This window comes from Pleurodeles waltl, chromosome 12 (genome assembly GCF_031143425.1).
Source record: "Pleurodeles waltl isolate 20211129_DDA chromosome 12, aPleWal1.hap1.20221129, whole genome shotgun sequence".
In the NCBI taxonomy this organism is placed as follows: Eukaryota; Metazoa; Chordata; class Amphibia; order Caudata; family Salamandridae; genus Pleurodeles; species Pleurodeles waltl.
In genome coordinates, this window is record NC_090451.1 from 414,673,810 (window position 1) to 414,681,382 (window position 7,573).

The following is a 7,573-nucleotide window of genomic DNA, read 5'->3' on the forward strand; positions in this document are numbered from 1 at the left end:
CTTTGAAAGGAAAAACCCCGATATTGGTGTGCCTTCTCTGACCTGAAGCTATTTTTTATAAAATGGCGAATCCTAATGTAGTGAATATAGCAATTAATATGCGTCACCCGCTCACGGGACATCTATTGACACATGGACTGACAGTCCAGGGGGGTCCAGTCACTTTTGTGGTGGACGCCCATGCAGCCTATAGAACAGAACTTTTTTATTCTTGGGTCGGATTTCCAGCAGTGGATGGGGGAACAAATACTTTTCACGAATACACTGTTGCGAATGTCCCTGGACAATACAGGGCTTACGCTTATTTAGAAATACCTCTATCTTATCAAGAACACCATAATTGGCTTGATGGCGCCCTCCCACACACAGTAGCACAAGTTAGGTTAGGCCCGCTGAGTAATGATGGTCCTACCTGGCCTTTATTGGCTACATATACACCTCATCCTGCGGTTGCTCAATTGGCAGTGGTTGAAGTTCGTCGTTTATATACAGAATTAACGGCTACATATAGACGATTAGTTCAGTTTGTAATGCAGACACTAAATACGAATGCAGCGCGTGCTGCTCCAGCGCACCCTCAGGCAGTGGTTCCGGGTATTAATCCGGCCACTGTACACTCAGTTATGGGTAAAGTACCGGCTAAACGAGAGGAGACTCCATTTTGGCTGGCGCAAAAAATTAATACGCTGGAAGCAGTATTTCCCCATACGGGACCTCAGGATAAACATAGAATTTTGACGATGTGTTTGCCGTATGGGATGGTTCCTCCGGTGGACCTTTGTAATACCTGGGGCACGGTGTTTGCCGCGCTCTACAATACGGCACACGGTACACCGACATTAGCTAATTTACCGGACGTGCTTAAACAGATTCAGGATGAATATGGGGCTGCCCCTGCCTTAGATTTGGGCATGCAGTTGCTGGGCAATTTTGCCACAGTTTCTTCTATTATTTTGAGTAATCTCAAAGGAGAGGCAGTAGCACTGGCAGTGCGAATGCATCTTCGGGATGTTCCGCTGCTTAATCAGGAGCGGGAGCTTCCGAGAATAATAGCGGAAACATATTCTAGTATTGGTCGTGATAGCCTGGGGGCTAGACCACAAAAACCCCAGTTACAGGGTAAAAATAATAAAGATAATGCTAAACAGCAACAACCTGAGGGTTCGAAAAAGCGCTGGGAAAAGAAACAGCAAACACCTAAGAAAGATGGTGGGCAGTCTCCGCAACCAGAGACCCCACAGAATAAGTATAATCTCAGGAATAGGGATACTTTGAAGACGCCTGATAGATATCAATATACTGATACACGCCAATCTCGTTCCTTTCAGGACTCCTCGGAAAAGAGAAGTGAGAGAGGTGGGCGGTCAGAGCGGAGGACGGAGTACGTGAAACCGAGACAGGATTCACAACGCTCGGCGGAGGTTTCTATTAAACAAGAAGAGAAACCGCTGCAACAAAAACAGCAATTTAAAAAGAAGAAAGTGGCAGCAGTCTCAGTTAGACATGCCGCTCAAGAAGAGAGTTCTCTTGACGAACAAGACGTGGGCGTTAGCACTGTTAGACAGCGCGGCAGAGGTCACAATAGTTCGCCGGAGTCTTCTAGAGCATCTGGAGGTGAAAGCAACTGATGACTTCATACAAGTTGAGACGGCGGACATGCGAGTCTCTGATCCTGATAGAGAATATGCAGTGACTCTACGATTGGAAGGGGACATTGACCGTATTATAAACGCCATTTTTTGGGACCATGTGGTAAAATCATATGATGTTCTGCTGGCCGAACAGGATTGGCCACCTGACTTTGTTCGCGACTTTCCAGTTGGGGAGGAGGTTATTACACCTTCCTTCTCACCACTTGTTCCGAGAGAACTAGTGGAGTCCTATAGTGAATCATGGGCTCTAGCACTGGCTCCCGCCTTGTATAGAAATAACGTGGGGTGGGACAGACAATCACCTTATCATGTAATTCCGATAAAGGGCGAACCTCAGCCACAACCGCAGTATCCTATCAAATTTGAAGATAGGGCATCGGTTAGAAAAATTCTTACACAATTGGAGTATCAGGGTGTAATTGAGCCCTGTGTCTCGCCGATGAATAATCCCTTATTTCCGGTTGCTAAACCGGACCATTCATATAGGATAGTGGTGGATTATAGACATTTGAATAGTCATACACGCACATATGCAATACAGAATTCACACAGCGCAGCGCTTATGAATAATATAGTGCGTAAAAAATACAAGACAACATTAGATATCTCGAATTGATTTTTCTGCCAGAATATAGCGCCCGAGAGTCAGGACTATACCTGTTTCAGTGCGTTTGGCTCTCAGAAAAAATGTTGTTGTTTGCCTCAGGGGTATAAGAATAGCCCAGGACTGTTTTCGGCTCGTGTAACTGAAATGCTGCATGAGTTCGACCCTGAAGCGTTATCATATGTTGATGACATATATCTGACAGACGATGAGATTCTGCAACATCTAAGGCGTGTATCGCGCATTGTTGTGGGGTTTGCTGATATTGGCTATAAGTTTAATTTTAAGAAATCAAAGATTGCCTTCCTCAGCGTCATTTTCCTGGGATATGAGTTGTCGAGTGAGGGCAAGAGCTTAGCGCCACATTTTTGGGAGAAATGTGCTTTATTGCAGCCTCCTAATACGGTTCGGAAGCTCCAGTCATTGTTGGGGTTTCTGAATTTTGGCAGAACTTACATTCCTGATTATGCGACGCGTATAAAACCCTTATACGAGTTGATTCGCCCATGTTTTTCGAGTAGATTTTGGACGATTGAACAGACACACATACTACGAGAATTACAAAGTGATCTCTTAGCAGTTAAACACTTACACACACGGGACAATAAGACACATTTAGTCATCAGGGTGATACCTGGGGCTGTTGGGTTTACTTATGTCACCTTTAATGAGGGGGAGACAGTCCCGATTGCATACAAGTCTCACTTGTATTCTGCTGCAGAACAACGTTTTGCACAGACTGAGAAAATTCTCACTGCAGTACAGATGGCTGTTATTAAAGAAAGATCGCTGGCCCAGGGTCAACGCATTGTTGTCGTTTCCCCAATTCCGGACTTAGAGGCAGTTACAAAAGCGAGTGTTCCAAATTCGAAAGCTTTACACCCGCGATGGATACAATGGGCTACGTCTTTGACAGCCACTGATGTAGATTATGTATTTGACCCTAAACTGCAGACTCAAGAATTTCTTCAATATGAAATGGAATACCCTGTTCCTGCTGGTACGTTGCCTATTGACCAATATCAAGTGGTCATGTATACCGATGGCTCTGCGCAACCAGCGGTTGGGACTAAACAACAGTATTCTGCTGCATGTGCGGTGGTGAGTGGCACTATGGAGGGGGAAGTGTTCCGCCCCGACATACTTATACTAAAACCTTGGGAGATTGCACGGCACAGCTGGCTGAGCTCAAAGCTCTATTGTTAGCGTTGGAGCACGCGGATCCGGCGCTTTTAACCTTGCTGGTCTATGACTCCTACTACTGTGTGCAGTCTTTCAACGAATATCTACACTATTGGAAGATGAATGGGTTCAGAGATTCTAAAGGCAACACCATTAAACATAAAATGTTGTGGGGTAAGGTTGCGGATCTGAAGGAAACGCTTCCTAAAGTCCATGTTGTGCATACACCTGGACACCAGCGCATTGGAATACACGTTGCTGGGAATACTTTGGCTGATGAAGCCGCGAAATCGGCAGTGGCTGTCGCCACTGTAGCCGCAGTGACTCATTCGAGTTCCAAACCAGACACAGAAATTTCGGCTGCCATAAAGGCTGCGGTTGATGGCACGCCCTTTCCTAAAGGATTTCCTTCAAAATATAGTTACTGCTTGAATGGTGCGCTGAATGCTACTGTTACAATTCCAGGCATTGGTGTACGTGAAATTCCCAATAAAATTGAGAGACCTCGATTGATTTCTGCAGCACATGAGGGGGTGGCTTCTGCACATGCTGGGGTGGCTGCCACGATTTCACTTTTACAGGCTCGTTACTGGTGGCCTGGTCTCTATAAAGAGACGAAGCAATATGTCCTTTGTTGTGACGTTTGTCAACAAATTAAAGCATCATCGGCTAGACGCCCGCAGCAGACGCCCCTTCTGATTTCAAATAGACCATTACAGTGTGTGTACTTGGATCATTGTGGTCCGCTGACACCAGATAGTGCATACAAATATATATTGGTTGCTGTAGATTTGTGCTCCAGATTTGTGTGGGTCTGGCCACAACGCTCGGCTGACGCTCAAACTGTTATTAAAGATTTGCGCATCTTTATCGATATATTTGCAGTTGCGGCTTTTCATTCGGACCAGGGCCCTGCTTTTGCCTCTAAGGCATTCAGGGACACCATGGCTTCGTTGGGGGTCCAACTCCATTTCTCGTCTCCATTTCATCCCGAGGGAAATTCTGTCGTGGAGCGTTTAAATCGTGATTTAAAGCAGTCCTTAACGGCCAGAATTATAGGTACGGGTCGTGGTTGGCTAGCCCACCTATATGGAGTACAGAGAGCACTTAATAACTTGCCTAGAAGGTCACTGGGGGGTCGTACTTCATATGAGTGCCTGTTTGGAACACAAATGTATGTTCCTGATCTAGATGGTCCTGGTGTGGAGGCGGCAGATACGCCCTTTGACATAAATGATCGTGTCACTGTTTTTCAGGATTTACAACAATTCCGTGAAGATAACTCTTCTGCCAGTGCTGCCTCCTCAGGAATTAAGGATGAGCCAGTAACACCTACTGGTTGGATACCCAGGATTGGGGATCTAGTGCGTGAAAAGGTCACAGTTAAAAAAGAATTTGATCCTTCTTATCGAGAACCTGTCCCTGTGTTGGGGGTGAGCGGCACGAGAACTGTGATTTTACCGCCGCTGCGAGGGGCCAAAGGAAATCGCTTTGTTTCCATTGATAATGTCAAGTTACAACATGTGGCCGATTCTGCACAGCAGACCAAGAGGGACACCCAGTAGTTCCGGAATCCCTCTCACTACTGGGGAAGAAGTCCCGCTGCAGGTGATTTTCACCGACACTGTTTCCTCTCCGAGCTTGGGGAGGGTGAAAGATGATCTTGCGATTGTTCCACCAACGGCGATTAATATGGAATCTTGTGATCAAATTGCTGTACGTTCTACTGACGTTTCTGAACATGTGGTTTATAGCGTGCCACGGCGATAGCCTCCATCTGCTTCTTTGTTCACAGTTGCACCTTTTGCTAGAACTGCTTCTGGCTGCTTCAACGACGCTGATAATGATGTGTCCGGCTCCTCGTCCTCGATGTCTTCTGTCCACGGTCCACGACGGCTGCTGGGTTGGACTCTTCAGACCTTGAAGGCGGGTCGCGTTCCATTGCAGCACGTTCGTGCCAGAGAGATCTTTATCTCTTTTAATTTGACTCGTCAACAACAACTGATGGCTAAAAAGGAAGCGACATATGTTATGTTAAATATTGAGAAATTAGAGAAACTGCCTTTCACGGTAGCTGAGATTCCGTCAGCTGAATGGTTGATACATGGGGTTATTAATTTGCCTATCTCTACTTTGCAATTTACTTTTTGTTTGAAGCACATTCCGTTGGGTAGATATGAACTATTGGGAGACAGTTACATACACGAGGTGTGGGACCTTCCCTTTCAGTACAGATGTGTTAATGGTTTGAAGGAGGTTTTTCTTAGAGGCAGCGAATGCGAAGCTTCTGTCAGCCATTCCATGGTTTGTAAACAGATGTCCTTGCACGGGGCGTGTAACGCTTCAATTTCTAACTTAGCTTGTTATCTGAAGGGAGTTCCAGTCCCGGTTATTAAAAACACTTTCCAGGTGCTTTCTAACGGTAGTTACATTGTTCTTAACAGCGAACGCTGCTGTGGCATGCGTGCCGGAATAGTTTACATCGTCGTTGTCAACAAGGCCGTTACGTGCTGCGGGAATGTATTGTTTCCCCCCACTCAATTTAGGGAGGTAGCGGACATCTGGCCTCATATTGCTACTTCCAAAGTTGATTTCGACAAGTTAAGTCGGGTAAAAGCTTTATTGTTTCAAAAGCATGTGGCCCTTACATCTGCTAGCGAGACCTACGCACTTCAAGTGGCAAGGTCATCGGCGGAGATACAGTCCCTTTTGAATACTAACTTTCCAAATCACTTCGGTGAACTTGTGGGACGTATATTTAATGCATCCAGCACTGCTGGTGTTGCACATTTTTTCAAAGTCGTTGGTGTTGGTTTTGCCCATACTTTCTCTTCCATATTCGGTTTGATACCATTGGCTATACATTCTATTTTCGGAAGCATTTTTGGGGGTTTCCCGATTACTTTGGCTTTATTGGCTGGAGTCTTGCTGTTGTTGCTATTTTTTCGCAATGGCTGTCCCGTCACGACGAGATCCTGTATTGCTGCTCCCGTCAGCGCAGCTGTGTCGTGAACGCATGATGCTGCATTTTGGAGCGACACTCCTGGGATATTTGGAGTGTGACTGGTCTCTGTCATTCAGACCGGTTTTGGATTGTGTGCAACCCGTGTTTCGATGCCTTTGGTGCTCGTTTGAACATGCACTGGCTCTCTGTCTCTCATTGCAGCGCCCTCCCATGGTCGATACTGATCTGTTGATGTTCCCGATTAGGGCTCATTCCCAGACTTGTGTACTACGGATGCGCTTGCTTCGTGAGGCAGTTTATGAGATTCCCTTCCTGGAGGAAGATGGTATTGTCTCTTTCATAGGCCCTACACGGGGTGCCGCCCTGAATGGTTTTGGGGCTTTGGATCACACCTGCTCCATGGTACTTTGTGGCGTGGATCTTCCGATATTGACATATATCGAAGTGGAGGAACTCCTGCGTTCTATTGCTTCTATCTGACGATTGGATTTTTACGAAATTGACACTATATTGAATTTGGCTTTATGATCACATGTTACCTAAATTTCTGACTTTGTTGTCTTCTCACCTTGTCGAAATAATTGTTTTAGGTATTGTTTATATTTGGGGCATCCTTTTATATTATTGGAACCACTTGCTACCGACAAGGGGAGGGTGTAGTGTGGTTAGTTTTACGTATTCATTGCGCTTTAGCTTCAGGCTTTAGGCCTTTGTGCATTTTGCCCTGAATATATTTTATTCATTTGCTGACAGCTTAGAGCCTCTGTGCACTTTGCTCTACATGCTTTTTATTAGGCTTCGTACTGTTATTTTTCAAATAGCCAGTTCTACGGTGTTGTTTTTTATTTCATATCACACTGTTTTGCCTACTTCAGCACTGGAGTTCTCCATAACATATTTACTCTGTGCTTCAGTCAAGGATACAGTCTGGTACATTGCCGATAGACCTGGTAGGAGTTTAGACTTGGCATTCCTGCGTAGGGACATTTTGAGATCACAATGACATGTTAGTTATAAAATCACTTCCTTGTCCCAATACATGCAAGAGGGAGATTCCGACCAGGGAACCACAACTAGACACTGACTGCCTCGTTGCGGATGCTGAACCAAGATCACAGGTCTTTGCTCAGGTATGAGGGCTGATGTCTCCACAGTGATTCTAATAGGCAA